This window comes from Papio anubis, chromosome 1 (assembly GCF_008728515.1).
Source record: "Papio anubis isolate 15944 chromosome 1, Panubis1.0, whole genome shotgun sequence".
Classification (NCBI taxonomy): Eukaryota; Metazoa; Chordata; class Mammalia; order Primates; family Cercopithecidae; genus Papio; species Papio anubis.
Window position 1 is genome coordinate 178,761,232 of NC_044976.1, and position 19,267 is coordinate 178,780,498.

At 41.8% G+C, this 19,267-nt stretch overlaps 1 long non-coding RNA gene across 1 annotated transcript; it reads right to left on the minus strand.

The window, feature by feature from the left end:
- Positions 1-1,349: 1,349 nt before the first annotated feature.
- On the minus strand, positions 1,350-14,803 carry LOC103879249. The gene is made up of 4 exons (XR_002518417.2): positions 11,351-14,803; positions 9,109-9,238; positions 3,086-3,185; positions 1,350-1,389 (listed from the first exon to the last, which is right to left on the minus strand). It is a non-coding gene; the product is annotated as an uncharacterized LOC103879249 (long non-coding RNA).
- Between the last annotated feature and the right edge of the window lie 4,464 nt (positions 14,804-19,267).

Below are 19,267 nucleotides of genomic sequence, written 5' to 3' on the forward strand. Positions count from 1 at the left end.
CGCATGCTATGGAATTAGCATCCACAAATTTAACCAACTCTTTTAAATATTTTTAAAATATATTTTCTAGGTATTGTTGGTCTGATAAATAAAATCAACTTTTATTATATTATTAATACAAGGACCTCACAGTTGTTACTGGTTCTAGTGCTTTAGGATTTGCTAATCCTTTTTTCCAATCTCTTAAGGTTTTGTAAACTTCACATATATGTTTCTTTGCCTTTCTGGCTGAAAAACCCTACTTTTACACTCTTCTAGTAGCCTGCCCTGGTGACGATTTTGGTTACTTTGGAAGTTTCTAAGCTTTCCCATGTGTCTTGATAAAGAAAGATCGGATTGTAAAAATTTCTTACATTTGAATACACTGCAGCTTGTATACTGGGGCATAACTCTTTCTGATGGGGCTGGAGTGGTTCCAGACAGGTCACCGAATATAATTAAGCCCAGTGCTGGCACCTGGCACAGGACAGTTCAGAGGGTGGGATTGGCAGAGTGCTGAAATTCAACACAGATTTTCCCTTGCCATGCCATGCACCCTGGCACAGGCCTGCGTGCCTCTAGAGGAAGGAAAACTTTTCTCTAATTGCTCTGTTTAGAGAGGCTCTCTTAATTTAATTTTTTAGGCTCTCTTAATTTAATTTTTTAATTTTTATCTCTTAATTTAATTTTTTATTTTTGTGGGTCCATACTAGGTATATATATACTCTTTATACTCTTTTAGTTATTTTTATTTTTTAAGTTATTGTTACTATTTTTTTGAGACAGAGTCTCGCTCTGTCACCAGGCTGGAGTGCAGTGGTATGATCTCAGCTCACTGCAACTTCTGCCTCCTGGGTTCAAGTGATTCTCCTGCCTCAGCCTCCCAAGTAGCTGGGACTACAGGCATGTGTCACCACACCAGGCTAATTTTTTGTATTTTTAGTAGAGATGGGGTTTCACCATGTTGGCCAGGATGGTCTCGATCTCTTGACCTCGTGATTTGCCTGCCTCACCCTCCGAAAGTCCTGGGATTACAGGCGTGAGGCACCACGCCCGGCCACAGTTTTTTTTTGTACGCATTAAACATCCCCGCTTTTCCTCCACCTCCTGCTACCCTTCCCAGACTCTGGTAACCAGTCTTCCACTCCCCATCTCCATGAGTTTAATTGTTTTGATTTTTAGCTCCCACAAATAAGTGAGAATGTGCAAAGTTTGCCTTTGTGTGCCTGGTTGACTTCATTTAACATATGACCTTCAGTTTCATCCATGTTGTTGTAGATGACAGGATCTCATTCATTTTTTATGGCTGAATAGTCCTCCATTGTGTATATGTGTCACATATTTTCTTCATCCATTCACCTGTTGATGAACACTTAGGTTGCTTCCAAATCTTGGCTCTTGTGAACAGTGCTGCAAAAAACATGGGAGTGCAGATATTTCTTTGATACACTGATTTTCTTTATTTCGGGGTATATATCTAGCAGTGGTATATATCTAGCAGTGGGTATATATCTAGCAGTGGGATTGCTAGTCATATGGTAGCTCTGTTTTTAGTTTTTTGAGGAACCCAGAGAAGCACCTTTTTGCTAGCCTTCTGCCTGGAGGCATCACATTTTCTAATTTGCACTAAAGTGTCTGCTGAGCTTGCCATGGCCCTCCTCCTCAGTCGTCAGCAGCAAATGAAAACCAAAGGATCAGTCTAGACGACTTCTTGGTAAGAAGCTGATAATTCAGATCCCATCATTTAATAATTCTAATTTGGATTGTTTTCAATATAATAATACCACTTTTCATTGAATTTCATATTTCGCCTTTCTGCTTACTCCAGTTCTTACGAGCTTTTCTGAAAGGTTTCTTTTTCTCTGCACTGATTTCATATTCAGCATCAACTTCAGTGAAATACCACCTGGAAGATTAAACCATGTATTACGTGTTCCAGGTAATTTGCAATCATTGTAGAAAACATTGCTTACTATACCAATCTTTGGGGGATATTTCTTCCAGCACATTTTCCTCCATCCAAAAAAAAACTGCGCTTTCTCTCTAAGCAGTTCCGTATGTATAGCAAAGTATTATCTCTAGTTCTGGGGTACCTAAATTTTTAAATAATTTGTGGTGTGGAATCTTAGTAACTTTTTTGAATGTCTAAACAAATGACTATTGTTCTATTTTATCTTTAAATTTATTTATGCTCCCGAAGGGCCATTTTAGTGTGATCCTGTCTCCAGAAAACCATGCTTCCTTTTCCAGACTAAGTTGCTTGCCTAATTTTTGAGAGATTCTATCAGCGTAACTGTATAGGGGAGTTAGAATCTATAATCTGTATAGGGGAGTTAGACAGAATCTCAGGCAGCTCTATCTAGTGAAAATTTCTGCAATGATGCAAATGTTCTATATTTTTGCTCCCTAATAGGGTAGCCGCCAGCCACATGTGTAATGTGAGTCAGGAGCTGAATTTTTAATTAATTAAATTTTAACTTTAATAGCCACTTGTGGCCAGTAACTACTGTATTGGTCAGTACAGGTCCAAGGCCTTCTCTGGAACCCTTTTCATGAATGGATATCACACTAAGTCCCTCCTTCACAGTGATTGCTTGTAACAAAATGCTGCTTCTTCTTGTCAGCAGTACCATAGTTTCTCCCCCAAGTTCTTGTGAAATTATCTTAGGTGTTACATAAAATTTTCTGACCCTGAATTTTCATTAGCATATATTACAGGGTTTTTTTGTTTTTTTTTTTTTAAATAGGGTCTCTCTCTGTCAGCCAGGCTGGAGTGCAGTGGCGTGATCACAGCTCCCTGTAGTCTCAGCCTTCTGGTTTTAGGTGATTCTCCCACCTCAGCCTCCCAGACAGCTGGAACTACAGGTGTGCACCACCACACCCAACTAATTTTTGTATTTTTTTGTAGAGATGAGGTTTCACTATTTTGCCCAGGGTAGTCTCAAACTTCTGAGCTCACGTGATCTGCCCATCTCAGCCTCCCAAAAGTGCTGGGAATACAGGTGTGAGCCACTGCGCTCAATCAAATATCACTTTTACATTAATAAACCCCCATAAACTAGATGCCTAGAACTTGGGAGTAAGTCCTTTGCTCTTTTAGTTTTACCTTCTTGAGACTGACATTTGGAAAGTTGTGCATATTTTTGTTTCCACAATTGTAGGGCATTCATCCTTGCCTAGGAAAGTCGCTATATTTGAAGGGTATCCTGTGAAAAATGAAATGGTTAAAGTTTGTAAAATATGCACCAGAAAAATGTGTTTAAATGTGCTTTCTAGTACATTCTTGAAAACTTAGGTATTATAATAATCTACAAATGGAATTTACCTACAAAAACAATCATCACAATCACAGGTTTCAAAAGTATATAATCTTTTTAAAGAAAATAATATGATACAGGAAAGAGGAAAAAAGTGGTTGTAACCCGTCTCTTTTTGGTCACTGTAGGCTAAATTCTTTATATTAAATTCTTTATATTAAAGTCTGACAAATTTATTTTATTGAGATAATTTTGACAGAGAATCTTTTTTTGTTGTTTGTTTTTGAGATGGAGTTTTGCTTTTGTCGCCCAGGCTGGAGTGCAATGGCGTGATCTAGGCTCACTGCAACCTCTGGCTCCCGGGTTCAGGTGGAGAATATTTTATCTCAGTAAAATATTTTGCTGTGCTCATTCCTTTATTTCCTTGTTCTGTGAATTTCTTGGATTATCTGCTATGAGCCAGCATTGTGGTAGACACTTGGTAAGTAATACAGTGCCACCCTACATAATCTATGGAAAAGGATGATAAATCCTCGACAAGAAGGTTGGAACCAAAGGAAAAAATAAGATTATGAGGTACAGTTTCAAGGCTTTTCCTGATATAGTAAGTTTCATTGCAAGAGAACAATGAATTAACCACTTCAATCTTTCTTTCTTTTTTCTTTTCTTGAGACAGGGTCTCATTCTATCAGCCAAGCTGGAGTGCAGTGGCATGATCTCTGTTTACTCCCACCTCAGTATCCCAGGCAACTGGCACTACAGGTGCACGCCATGAAGCCTAGCTAATTTTTTTATTTTTGTAGAGATGGGGTTTCACCATGTTGCGCAGGCTGGTCTCAAACTCCTGTGCTCAAGCAATCCACATGCCTTGGCCTCCGCAAGTGCTGGGATTACAGGCATGAGCCATTGTGCCCAGCCCCACTTTGATCTTTCTAATAAATGACTACTCAACTGTTAAGACTGTAAATCTACTTGATGAAGAGTGAGGGATCTTAAATATTACTGTCTTTGGTATGCTGGGGACATTTGGGCTCGTCAGAGAGTGTGTAGGCTGGGGACTCTTCCAATGGTACCCATTTTCTCATCTTCCTCAGAATAAAATCCAAAGTCATTCTGTGTCCTCTCAGGTCATATGTGATATGCCCTGCCCCACCTTTCCAACTCATCCTCTGCAGTTCTCTCCCCTCATCCTATCTATTCCAGCCACTCTGGTCCCTCTGCTGTTTTCCAGACAAGGAAGCAAACTCCACCTCCAAGCTCATCCCCACCTGAGGGTGCCTACAATCACATGCCACCTCCCGCTCCTGCTTAGTTAGCCTCTATTCCTTTCCTTTGCTTTATGTTTTTTCTTATTACTTATCACCCCCCAACATAAGATTCATTATTTATTATTTGTCTCCCCCTATAGAATATAAGTTTCATGATGGCAGGGACTTTGCATTATGGCAAGGCATGGAAGAGTACCTGCCTCTTACTAGGCCCTCAGTAATATCTTTTTGAATGAATAAATGATACATGTTTTGTACTTATTTTATAAGGTTGAATTACTCACCTTTCTATATCTAAGTTTAAACATTAGTATGAAGAGAGAAGTTATACCTTATTAAATTACCCCTTAAGAGTGTTAGGAAAGGCCAGGTGCGGTGGCTCACACCTGTAATCCCAGTACTTTGGGAGGCAGATCACCTGAGGTCAGTAGTTCGAGACCAGCCTGACCAACATGGTGAAACCCCGTCTCTACTAAAAGTACAAAAATTAGCTCGGTGTGGTGGCACATGCCTGTAATTCCAGCTACTTGGGAGGCTGAGGCAGGAGAATCGCTTGAACCCAGGGGGCGGAGGTTGCAGTGAGCTGAGATCACACCACTTCACTCCAGCCTAGGCAAAAGAGTGAGACTCCACGTTAAAAAAAGAAAAAGAAGAAGAAGAAAAAAAGAATGTTAGGAAGATAATTAATGTTATTCATATTCAGATTTGACCTGCTGGAAGACAAACCATTCTAAAACTCAATTTTTTTATTGTATTGAAAGAATGCCAAACCATACATTTATACAACTAAAATTAATATAAAAGAATGGCATACAACTATAATAGAAACTTTGTAAGAACCTGTAAACGTCAAAATGAGATAATGCTGCCGGGCACGGTGGTTCACGCCTGTAATTCTAGTACTTTGGGAGGACTAAGCAGGTGGAACACCTGAGGTCAGGAGTTTGAGATCCGCCTGGCCAACATGGTGAAACCCTGTTTCTACTAAAAATACAAAAATTAGCTGGCATGGTGCACATGACTGTGGTTCCAGCTACTCGGGAGGCTGAGGCAGGAGAATCTCTCGAACTCAGAAGGTGGAAGTTGCAGTGAGCCAAGATTGTGCCACTACACTCCAGCCTGAATGACAGAGCAAGACTCCATCTCAAAAAAAAAAAAAAATAGATAATGCTTATGCTGATGTTTATAAATCATTCCTTAGGTTTACAGTGTGAAGATTAAGAAGGGAAGAGACTTGCACATAGACCGAGGGTGTTAATGGAAGGCAGAGAGAAAGTTCAAATCTTCAATGCCTCTTTGCATTCAAGTTATTGGTCTCATCTCAGGGAAAGTGTCCACCCACCCAGGCATTCTGCAGTACCATAAATTAAGAGTCATTTAATCAAAACTTCTGCTACACTTTAAATGTTTCTCCCTTCCAAAGCTCATGTTGAAATTTAATTGCCGTTGTAATGGTATTAAGAGGTATGAACAATAAGAGGTGATTAGGTATTAAACCATCCATAGGGTCAGTTTAATTCCCTTTTTAAAAGGGCTTTTAGAAGTGCGTTCTCTTTCTTGGCTCCTTTGCTCTTCTACCATTTGAGGAAAGGTGTTCCTCCCTTCTGTGGGATGCAGCATTTAAGACGCCATCTTGGAAGTGGTGACCCAGACCTTACCAGGCACCAAGCCTGCCAGCACCTTGACCTTGAACTTCCCAGCCTCCAGAACTGTGAGAAATACATTTCTGTTGTTTATAAATTACCTCATTTCAGGTATTCTGTTATAACTGCACAAAACAAACTAAGATACCTTCCCTGTCCCCTGGGAGACCCGCATTCACCAATTTAGGCAGTTAAAAAGAATCAGAGTTGTTTTTATTCCCTATTTTTCACATTCATTTTTTGTGATGGGAAGGAAATTTTATGGCAGCAGGTGTAACTAACTCACTTCAGTGTTCACAAACTCTGAAAGCCATAAACTTATTTTTAAACTTTCCATCAGCTGGGATACATTTATCTGCAAGTCACAGATGGCTCATGCCTATAATCACAGCGCTTTGGGAGGCCGAGGCGGGTGGATCACGAGGTCAGGAGATCGAGACCATCCTGGCTAACATGGTGAAAACCCATCTCTACTAAAAATACAAGAAATTAGCCAGGTGTGGTGACGGGCACCTGTAGTCCCAGCTACTTGGGCGCCTATAGTCCCAGCTACTTGGGAGGCTGAGGCAGGAGAATGACATGAACCCGGGAGGCAGAGCTTGCAGTGAGCTGAGATTGTGCCACTGCACACCAGCCTGGGCAACAGAGACCCATCTCGGGAAAAAAAATAGTGGTATTTATAATAAGTAGATTTATAGGCTTACATACAGAAAATTCTGAGCATGAGTGGCAAATAGAGTTAAATTACCCTGTAGTTCAATAATATCATCAAGAATACAAGTTCTATCTTTCTCTTCCATCGTCCACTTCATCTGAAGGCTTATTCCCCTCATAGTTGTAGACTGGGTGCCAGTAGCAATCAAGGTTGGATGCTTCCTTATTTTTGTAAACAGGAGAGATCCGACCCTTCTCCCTCAAACTCCAAACAAAAATCTTTCCTGATTGAGCCTATCATATGCCATCTCTGAACCTGTAATTATCACCAGGAAAATGCTTCATGCGGATTGGTTTAAGCCTTGGTATCCTAACCACTGGCAAAAGGGATGGGACACTTATGATTGGCTTAGGCCAGAGGTCAGAAAACTATAGATGCAGGCCAAATCCTGCTTGCCAGATGTTTGGGGGAAGTTTTATTAAAACAGTCTTCCTCTACATATTGTCTATGGCTACTTTTACTACAACGACAGAATTCAACAGCTCCAACAAAGACCATGAAGCCCCAAAAGCCTCTACTATTTGCTATCTGGTCCTTTACAGAAAAAGTCTGCCCAGCCCTGGTTTACTTTAACATGGGTCTGCTTTGGACCTGTGTTTAATCCCCCAAACTATGATACTCCTACACAGAGAGGGAAAGTTTAGACTCAGTGTAGATCTCCTCCCATGTCAACTTAAGGCTATTTTTTTCTTTTGTTCTTTCCAAAGCAAAACTGGAAAAGAACTGAGCACACAAACTTCAGAACGAAAGGCTTTACTTTTGTAAGTCCATTGACTGATCTGCATTTCTCTCTGCTAGAGTGATGAGTATCTGTTCCTGACATTGATCTATGTTCCAGCCTTGGCTATATGTTGTTTTGTTGGATTGACTTGAAGTTATTTGTTAATTCCATGGAACCGGACTACCCAAACCATCTGCCAGATCTTCAACCCACCAACAGTGTTAGATGGAATTCCCCAGAGTCCTGCTGCAGTCATAGAAGAAACATTATCCCTAAAACCAGGGCACTGCTTTGCAATGCCTGTCAGTCAGTCACAGGCAGAATGGCTCCTCTCCACGTTCACATCAATGATTTTCTTTTGTTTTGTTTTGTTTTTGAGATGGAGTCCTGCTCTGTCAGCCCAGGCTGGAGAGCGATGGCACGATCTTGCCTCACTGCGATCTCCACCTCCCAGGTTCAAGTAATTATCTAGCCTTAGCCTCCCAAGTAGCTGGGATTACAGGCATGCACTACTATGTCCCACTAATTTTTGTATTTTTAGCAGAGACGGGGTTTTGCCATGTTGGCCAGGCTGCTCTCTAATGCCTGACCTTGGGTGATCCGCCTGCCTTGGCCTCACAAAGTGTTGGGATTACAGGCGTGAGCCACTGCACCGAGCCTCACATCAATGATTTTCCAGGTAAGTGATTTCCTGTCCAAATAGCAATCTGAACTTTCTTTTAATAATAGCTTTTCTCGTTTACTTTTATTATGACAAGAGCAATGGATGTCCATTTTGGAAACATTAGCAACACAGATAACCAAAAAAAAAAAAAAAAAAAAAAAAGATTGTCACCATCCCACACTCCTAGGGAACTTTAAAAACAAACAGTGTGTTCCGGAGGTGAAGTCTTCCCTCCAAGTGGTCTGAACTAGCTTTGACTTTTCCAGCAGGAAGTCATCATGGAAGATTTCATTTTTTAACCCCCTATATTTATGAAGTTACTGAATGGGCCTATTCTTTGACTAGTCTTTCTGAGAGTCTTTATTAAATTGTGAACTTTCTGACTGTTTAAAAAAATTTATGGAAAAGGGCAGGGTTTGAGAAGTTGCTATTTTGAATAACTTATTGTTATGTACATCTTTTAGAGTCTTATGTACATCTCTTTCAAACATGAAAGAGAACCTATTTCTCTTCATTTGGACTAGTACATCCAATTCCACCTCGTTTTGTAAATAAAAGGAAGCCAACTTTTCTGAAATGTAGGGTTGGGAAAGTATGCTCAGCTTCACAAATCCTCACTTAGGCACACCTGTGGGTTTACCAATGCTCAGTATCGAAACCACTTGAAAATGCCCAACGCTGGTTTGTTTCCAAGACACCAAACAGGAACAACATTAGTTTTAGGGCTAGAATTGAAGAGAGGATGGGATTCAGTATCATCCAGGTCCTGCAGTGATCTGAGTATAGGATGTGGGCCAACGCTGTAATTTTAACCAGGCATTATTCACAGAGTGGCGCTTTTCCCCTGCTCCAAGCACTCACCTCCACATCTATTATTTCGTGATGGAGTATTATTTCTACACAGTACAGCTGACACCATGGTTTGTAGTAAACTTGACTATTCTTATCCTAAGGATAATCCTGCTTAAAGGAAGTATGAGCCTCTGAATACCTGGAAGAGAAGTGAATGAGGGAGGGAAGTAGACCAATGACAAAAGTTAAAAGCACACTGGCTCTGGGGCCCAGGCTGTCTGAATTTGAATCCCAGCTCCATCCTTACAGGCAAGGGATCTTGGGCAAGGTCCTTAACTTCTCTAGGTCTCATTTTCTTTGTGGATACAGTAATGCTAATAGAACCCTCCTATTTCATAGTGTTGACTGCTGTGAAGGAGAAAGGCAATACATGGGCTACAAACTTAGCTCAATATACTATGTAAGTATTAGCCCTATCATTAGGGTGGCAGGGTGGGGAAAGGGGGAAGCACATCCAGAATGGGGAAGCTGGGAGCTCTGAAACACACTTCTCTTCACAACATCATCTGCTGTATAATCCATATTTACAGGGTTCCAACTACCCCGAACTGCACAATTCATCTGACTCTGTGAAAGCAGGGGTGGCAGGGTTGGTGGGGTGGGTGGGGTGGATGGAGTGTTATTTTTCAGTCAAGTAATTTTTTCCTTAAACAGATTTTTTTTTGCATGGCTATAAATTTACAGAAGATTGAGAATATAATGGAATTCCCATACATGGCACATTCAGTTTCCCCTATTACTAGGGGAATTACTAGCATCCCACATCAGGAAGGGACATTTGTTACCATTAACAACCAATATTGGCACATTACTTTTATTATGTTCATATTCTCTTCATATTTTCTTCAGTTTTTACCCAGTGTCCTTTTTCTGTTCCAGGGTTCCATCCAGGATATCACGTCACACTTGGTTGTCACCTTAGATTCCTCGTGGCTGTGACAGTTTCTCAGACTGTCCGTGTTTTTGACTGCCTTGATAGTTTGGAGGAGTAATGGGGAGGTGTTTTGTAGAACATCCTCCAACTGGGGTTTGTCTGATGTTTTTCTCATGATTATAATAGAACGGGGTTACTGGCTGTGGCGAGGAAGACCACAGAGGCAAGTGCCATTTTCATTTCATTGTGTCAAGAGTACACGCTGTCCGCGTGACTCTCACCGTTGGGGTTACTCTGGAGCCGCCGGGTGAGGTAGAGTTTGTCGTGCTGCCCACAGTAACATCACTCTCCCCGCCCTTTTCCACACTGTGTTCTGAGAGGAAGTCGCTATGTGCTGCCCACACTTACGGAATGGGAGTTATCCTGCACCTCTCTGAGTGCAGAATATCTACATAAATCATTTGCAGTTCCTCTGTACGGGAGATGTGTCTTTTCTCCTCAAGTAATTTTTCCTATCGAGTCTTTGCTTGAATGAATTATTTTATTTTCACTCAACACCAACTAAAAAATAGTCTAAAGCCAATTCCCCCAAATCGAAGGAATTTTCTGTAATTAAGTATTAGTATTTGGAGTGTTCATAAGCCTGGGCATGGGGAAAATATGACAAAAACAAGGTTTCTAAAACCTGACTTAATCTTCTAGTTGAGTGTCACAGTGGGCAGATCCGGAATTAGTAATTCCTTGCTAACCCTATACAGAAAGGCCTGAAAATGAATAAGAACTTAAAAATAAAATGAGTGGCATGGTCAAAACCAATATAAATGAATTGCTGTGAGCCAAATGGAAAAGCATCCTTTGGCAAGTTTCAACCGGTTACCTCTGCGTGCCCTGAGAATGTGCTTTCGGTGTTCCAGGCCACTGGGCGCCCTTTGGAGGCATCCTGCCCCTCCTCCAAAAGGAGGCAATCTCCTAAAACATGCCTCTCCTAAGGCACACATGTTCAGATTGTCCTAGCATCAGCATGCTCTTAAAATCGCACACATACACACACCCTTTTATTATTATTATTATTATTATTATTATTATTATTATTATTATTAGAATAAAAGCCATGTCTTACTCTGAATAATTTGCTGGGTAACCAAAAATCCACTTGAACTTTTTCTTGGAGAGACTCCTTCCTTGTAAAACTAAAAAGTATATGCTTTGGGGTTGTTCATTTGAAGGAAAATGGGAGAAGTTTATTGTTGGATCAGCCTGTAAAGTGTCTACATCTGTTTGGTCAGATCAAACATTAGCCACCATTATCTTCACTCTATCAGTATATTTGTTTTCTCTGAAAGCAATTCAAAATTTGCTCCCAAAGCATGAACTTACAGACATAGGCTAGTGTTGTGCATTTCTCCAAAGTTTGCCTCCAGACAGAAAGACCTCTAATGTGCCAGCAGGTTCCTTGCGCGCGCCCTCACCTTGGGTCAGGCACAGCTCAGTTGCAGCATTCCGTGGCTCTGACACATCTCCTTGGAAACCCACCCATTGCCTGGTATATAGCAACCAGCATTCCCCAGTGGTAGAGGCCTTGATTCCTGTCTTATCCTGTTCTTCTGTGCTTTCACCCACATCTGAGGACAGGCCTTCATTTTGATCTATTATCTCAGGCCATTAAAATGAGCAGAAGGAAAAAAACCCCTTAAACAGCTCCAGTGTAATTGTGGTGAAGATTCTTAAAAAGAATTATCATGGCCATTTCAGAGCCTCCTCAATTTCCCCATTTCCTGTAAATGCAGCAAATGGAGAACTGCCCTGATTACACAGAAAGTTCAGGGAAGATGTTGGGGTTGCAAGTGGTTTCTGGCCAACTAAACCCCTGCTAACAGTACTTTTCTAAAGTATGACACTTCATTTCCAGATTAGGCGCACTCACACCTTCATTTAACAAAACAGGTGTCCTCACTGTGTCACCCACTATGTAAAGCGTGATTATTATCATCTTTCTGGAAGATTTTGGATCTTGTTCATTCTTAACCATTATTTTTATTTAGCACTATAGTTAATACAGACAGTATAAGTCAAAGTTTTGCTCACCCTTTGCTCACTGGAAATTTTGGAAATCTTTGTTTATTTTTTTAAATGAAATTATTAATATGAGCTTATATTCTGGAGATATTTTTCTTTTAATTAACTCAATTGCTCATTGGGGAGAGTGGGGGGTGGGATCTAGCTAATCTAAGGGCTTTGATTTATGTTTTATAGGTATTTAGTTTCCAAATTCTTTGCTTGCAGAGGTACACTAAAAGAATGCCAGTTTGCAGAATGCACATGCAACCACAAAAGGAAATACAGTAATCTGATATTTGGTTAGAGTAAATCAGATATCCCTATTTAAACCATTGGCTTTACAGAAATTACTCAAGTGTACTTCATCAACCCCAAGCATGTCCCCTAGTATTCATGTGGGACTCAAACCCACCCTTTTGTATTAAGGAGTCTCATCAAGTGTCCGTCATGTGTCTGAGTGCAGGATGCAAAGAGCCAGGGCATCCATGAATCACGATGTGTCATTCATGGCCTATGGGCTGACAAAGTGAACAAAGATTTCTTTAGGCTTTATTTGAGAAATAAAACTTCAGGACAATGTACTGAAGTGGCTTCAACTGGGACAGGATTGAAAGAGAGAAAAGTGTGATGACTTAACCAAATAAATTATCTAGTAAAACATCTACCTCAGCTACTCACTACGGTGATCACATCTAGATGGTGCCATTTCAATCAACTGTACTTCTTCCACAACCTCAGTTTCAAGCACCCCATCTCTAATCACCGCATTGATTCTTGAAGCTCAGTCTCTCGAGTGCCCAGACTTTAATAATACCTCAACCCTCTGGAGCCTATGATCCATTGAACCTGCCACCTTTGCACTTTTCCCACCTTCCTTTACCATCATAGCCCTCCTAACCCATTTTAAATTCCATGGTCAGTCATTAGAGTCCATCCTTCACACACACCCACAACTTACTGCCTCACTTTGAATTCATGTTCATTAACTTCAAGGGGTTCTTTATACTACCTGGCCATCAGATTCATTTCCCCAGTTCATTGGCTCTCCTATTTTCCTCAAAGACCATTTCATACTTTCCCTTTTTCTTTAAACCTTCCACTCTTCCTCCCCCATGTCACTCTGCTAATGATTTATTTCCTAAGACACACCAAAGAAGTACGCAGAAGAGAACTTCTACCACACACTTCTACAGCCACATCCCACAATTTGCCTACCTTCCCCACCATCACATAACCATCTCAGGCCAACGGGAGGGCTCCTCCCTTGCCCTCATCAAAGACCACATTCAGGGATTCTCTACCTGCATCGTTGGTTTTTATCTTTCTTCTAGGATACTGCCCACCTGCCTACAAACATGCTGTTGATTTTTCCTGTCTTAAAAAAACAAAAGAACTGCCTTGAACCCATGCTATACTTTAGCTTCTGCCCTATTTTTCTGCTCCCCTTTAGAGCAATACAAAAGAGTTGTCCATACGACTCTCCCCAGTTTCTGTTCTCCGAGTCTCTCTTGAAACTGCTGCAATTAGGTTTCAAGAAACCTCTCCATGGTTTCAAGAAACCTTCTCCATGGAATAGGTTTTGGCCTCCACTATTCCAATGGCCTTCCATGTTGTAAACTCAATGGCCAATTCTCAGCCATAATCTTCTTGACCCTGACAGCATCGTTTAACATAACTGATCATTTCTTTCTCCTTAAAACACTTTCTTTTCTTGGTTTCCAGGACATTGTGCTCATGAGGCTTTTCTCCATGAGGCACCTCCTTCTCAGTCGACTTTGCTGAATCCTTTTCTCTCGACCTCTTAACATAGAAGTGCCCCTTAATGTAGAAGAAGCCACCGGAAGCTCAGGCCTTGAATCTCTTTTATGTCTACTCCCACTCCTTTGATTTTCCCACCTAGTTTCAAAGCTTTAAGCATATATGCTGATGACTTTCAAATGTATGCCTTCAGCCTGCTTACACAGCTGTCCTGAACACTATGCTCATATATCTAACTGCATAATCGAAATCTCCATGTAGATGGGTAATTAATATCACCAATGTAATACATGCAGAGCTGACTGATGTTCTGTCTCCCTAGACCTCTTCTGCCTCAGTCAGCCATATCCTTGTTCAGTCCAAGAATCTTGAAGTCATTCTTGACTCTTTTCTTTCACAGCAAATCTTGCTGTCTTACTCTACCTTCAGATCATAATCAGAATTGGATCACTTCTCATCAACCTCCACTATAATCACCTTGATTCAAGACCCCCTTGTCTTTTGCATAGATTATTGTCATTGCATCCCATCTCCTCTCCCTACTTCTGCCCTTGTCCCACTTTGGTCTACTTTAACACAACTGCCAGAAAACTCCTATTATAGTATGACTCAGGTCATGTCATTCCTCGTTACAGAGGCATCCAGTGGCATTCTATCTCGTTCTGAGTAAAAGCCAAAGTCTTTGGAATGGCCTCAAGAGCCAACACTATGTGTCCTGCCCCACCTCCCATCCCATGGGTCTCACTGTCCTCCTTCTCACACAGCCCCAGCCACGGGACCACTTCCACTGCAGGACTTTTGCCCTTGCTGGTGCCTCTGCCTGGAATGTGCTTTCTCTAGATATCTACGTGGGCCCAGTCTTCAATTAAATGCCATTTCCTTAAAGAGGCTTTCTCTATCATCTTGTATAAATTTACAAGCTCACCCTACCCCCAAACATGTTCTCTCTCCCTTCCCAACTTTATTTTTCTTCATAGAACTTTCTCCCCTGGCTGGGTGCGGTGGCTCACGCCTATAATCCCAGCACTTTAGGGGGCTGAGGTGAGCGGATTACGAGGTCAGGAGATCAAGACCATCCTGGCTAACACGGTGAAACCCTGTCTCTACTAAAAACACAAAAATTAGCCAGGCATAGTGGCGGGTGCCTGTAGTCCCAGCTACTCGGGAGGCTGAGGCAGGAGAATCACTTGAACCTGGGAAACGGAGGTTGTAGTCTGCTGGGATCGTGCCATTGCACTCCAGCCTGGGTGACAGAGTGAGACTCAGTCTCAAAAAAGAAAAAAAAAAGAGTTTAGATCTTTCAACTCACTGAAATAGCATTGTTTTGGTTGTTGTTGCTGTTTTGTCTTGTTTTCATAAAAATAAACCTAGCACCAAGTCCTGGCTGAAAAGTCAGGGTCTATGTCCTTGTGTTCAGTCTGGAGCAGGCTCGGGTCTGAGAGCAACCCCAAAACTACCATTTCTGATATGCAATTTGATGAGGATGGAGGCGGATGGGATTATCTTTTAAGAAGTGATCTTTAAGAATTGAGCTTTGCCTCTTCCATTTTTGAGACTAAATGGCTGAACTGAAAAGATAGTGAAGGCTCCGCCCAGTCAAGCCTTTCATAGTTGCCCCGTGAACACTTGCCTCTCGGGCGCTCTTTCTTCCTTTGGCAAAAGTCTGATTCTGTAGCCTCTGGCTGTGTTCTGGAGGCGGGACACTCCCCCGGGGAGCCACACCCGCCTTCATCACGCAGTGAGCACACCAAACAGGTTCGCCTGGCTAGACGGCGGCTGAGGTGTCTGCGGCAGAGGGAAGTACAGTCATGCACACGCCCGATGACAGAGCCACCGGTGGACACCTCCACATGAAGGAAGCAATTGCTCTGCTCCCCCCAGGCTTAAAATAAACAGAGTAACTGCACAAAGGTGGATTTCCTGTGCGAGGAGAGCAGGGCTCAGGGACCCCTCCCAGCCCTGTGCTTGCTTTTGAAATCCTATATTCTTTTTTTTTTTTTTTAAATAGGACTCCCAAATTGTATAAGCTTCAGGCCCCACAAAAACTTAGTTTGCCATGACGATACTAAATTTTGTATATTGTTTCATATACTTACCCATTTGTGTGAAGTACTTATAAAGTAGTGTTGTTCCCATTTACAGGAAACACAGGCAAGGTTGAGAGATTTAACCTGAGGTCACACAGCTAAATTGTCCATGAACTGTGGCCGCCACTCAGTAGGGCCTAAGGTTTAATTGAACTTGTTTTGATGTCTTTAGGTATATTTACTCGTTGTCCTGATTTCAAATGCATCTCCCACATTAAAAGACTTGGCTTGCTTTTATTTTATGCTCATGGAACCATGCAGAACAAACGTGCCAAGTCCTAGCAATAGAGAGTAATGATGAGCCCCAGGAAGCCCAGTCCATTCCATCATCTCTCAGCCTGTTCACATCTATGAAGAGAAATTGCCATTTAGGCCTGTAATCCCAGCTGCCCAGGAGACTGAAGCAGGAGAATCACTGGAACTCAGGAGGCAGAGGCTGCAGTGAGCCAAGATCACACCACTGCACTCCAACCTGGGTGACAGAGGGAGACTCCATCTCAAAAAAAAAAAAAAAATTGCCATTTAGAAGATCTTGTGAAAAGTAGAGAAACCAATGGGAACTAAAATACTTATGTTAAGTTTTTAAAAATCAGTATCAGCTGTATCAGTCTCCACCTAGTTTTTCAGAAGGCTTTTGTCCTCCATAGATGGAACATCTTGATTAATTAACCAAGTCAATGTGTATATAATACTTAGAGTATCTCAGTATCTTAAGAAACTCAGAGAAGAGTTAACATTCATTGTTTCTAACTCTGTGATGAGCACAGACATATTCTGAACTTCTCTCTTCCTAATTCAAAGAGGTTGCAACCTGTTCCCTAGCAAGGGCAGCTGAAAGTAAAGATAATGTCTGGTTGAGTCCAACATGCAGACACATAGGATATACAAATGGTAAAAGCTAACACCAGGGGGAAAATTGTTAAGAACCAGTACACTAGTTACTAGATATATTAGGTGTGATGAATCACTTGGGTGAGGGGCTTATTAAACCCACACTGTTCTCCATCCCTCCACCCCTACTGTCTGATTCAGTCGGTCTAGGGTGGGGTTTGACAATGTATTTCTAAGAGGTTCCCGGGCAAGACAGATGTTGCTGGGCCCAGAGCCTCACTTTGAGAACCACCACTCTTGAAGATGTTTTGCAGTCCACAATCCTGTGCAGATACAAACTTGGTCTTATTACATATTCAACCCACATAAAGCTCAGTGCAAGAGCATAATAAAGCCCTCAGTAGTTTTTGACAGACCTTCCTTAGAATGTAATAAGACACCAGTAGACTATCATTGATATGCTTTTGATGTCAACATGGTAAGATCTTTATACTTTGGGCCCTGATTAATGACCAGGCGTTTTGAATATGTAATAAGATTTTTTTTTTTTTGAGACGGAGTCTCGCTCTGTCACCCAGGCTGGAGCGCAGTGGCCAGATCTCAGCTCACTGCAAGCTCCGCCCCCCGGGTTTACGCCATTCTCCTGCCTCAGCCTCCCGAGTAGCTGGGACTACAGGTGCCCGCCACCTCGCCCGGCTAGTTTTTTGTATTTTTTTAGTAGAGACGGGGTTTCACCATGTTAGCCAGGATGGTCTCGATCTCCTGACCTCGTGATCCGCCCGTCTCGGCCTCCCAAAGTGCTGGGATTACAGGCTTGAGCCACCGCGCCCGGCCTGACCAGGCATTTCTTTAAAGACTCAGATAAGCAATGAGAGCTTGAAATAACTGAAAACTTGCTATGTTGTCATTGGTTTTTGTGTGTATGTGGTTTTTTGTTGGTTTGTTTCTTTTTTGAGACCGAGTCTCTCTCTGTCGCCCAGGCTGGAGTGCAGTGGCATGCTCTCTGCTCACTGCAACCTCTGCCTCCCAGGTTCAAGTGATTCTCCTGCCTCAACCTCCTGAGTAGCTGGGACTACAGGCGCCCGCCACCACGCCTGGCCAATTTTTTGTATTTTTAGTAGAGATGGGGTTTCACCATGTTGGCCAGGATGGTCTCAAACTCCTGACCTCAGGTGATCCACCTGCCTTGGCCTCCCAAAGTGCTGGGATTACAGGCGTGAGCCACTGTGCCCGGCCGTCATTGGTTTTATGAGGACAACATCATGTTACAAGAGTGGCCAACAATGATCAGCCAAAAACTAGAACATGGAAAATAAGCACAGGGAGCGTAAGAGTTCTCTCTGGGAATAGAGACCACAGGGCTGGGTCTCCAGGACATCAATACACAGAGAGGAATGGATGAGAGGAAAACCAGAAAAACTCAGCTTCTCAGTGGCATATCACTGAATCTCTGTCCATGCATTTTCATATCTGGATCCATGTCCCCAAGCTCATTTTCTAGATTATATTCTCTCCAACACAGCTAAAAATATACCCTTTCATACAAATACAATTTGTCCTTCAAAGACTTCTCATAATGAACAGTCCTGAGCCTTCATTATATATACATTGATTAGATAGACATAAATATAGATATTTTCCCTGTGCATTTTTAAATTAACATGCTTATGTATTTCTAGTTTATGAAAATACATCTCCTCTATTTTTGTGTGTACAGTAATCTCCACTTATCCATGGGTTTGCTTTCTGTGGTTTCAGTTAACCTGCAGACAATCATGCTCCAAAAATATCACATGGAAAATTCCAGAAGTAAATAATTCATTTTAAGTTGTGTGCTGTTCTGAGTAGTGTGATAAAATCTTGTGCCATCCTGCTTCATTCCACCCAGTACATGCATCATCCCCTCGTCTAGTATACCCACAGCGTATATGCTACCCTGCCCCTTTGCACGAAGTAGCCATCTCAGCAGACTGCACATATAATATATAATAGGGTTTGGTACTATCTGTGGTTTCAGGCATCCACTGTGGGTCTTGGAACATATCCCCTGTGGATAACGGGCTGACTACTCTACTGTTTTTTATGTTTTATTTTTTGCTGCCTTCTCTTCTTAAGTTTCATGAAACAGAAAAAAGTTGCCTTTGTCACAGTATAAAACCCATAGGTACCAGTAGGGTAAGCTACAAGAGCCATGGGTGTTCCAAAAGTATTTGTTGATAATGCATTTTTTAAAAGCAATCATCTATAGGGAGGGGAAAAGTCCATGTCCCCTAAAGCTAATTAGTCTAATGAGCTGTTTGCTTAACATTTCAGCACCATTTTTGAGAGTTTTACATCCATTTGAGAAACCTATTTTTTGTTATTTTTTGTTGCTCTTGGTCAGTGGCATTTTGAGAATCAAAGAAACCTATTTTTGCTTCTTGTAGAAATAACTGATTCCAGGACTAGGGCAGGGAAGGTAGAAGATTAGCCTGAAATGTCTTGATGTGCCAAAAGTAAAACAACACTCAAGAACGACTGGGATGTATCAGAGGATCAAGGAGCCCATCTAAAGACAGTC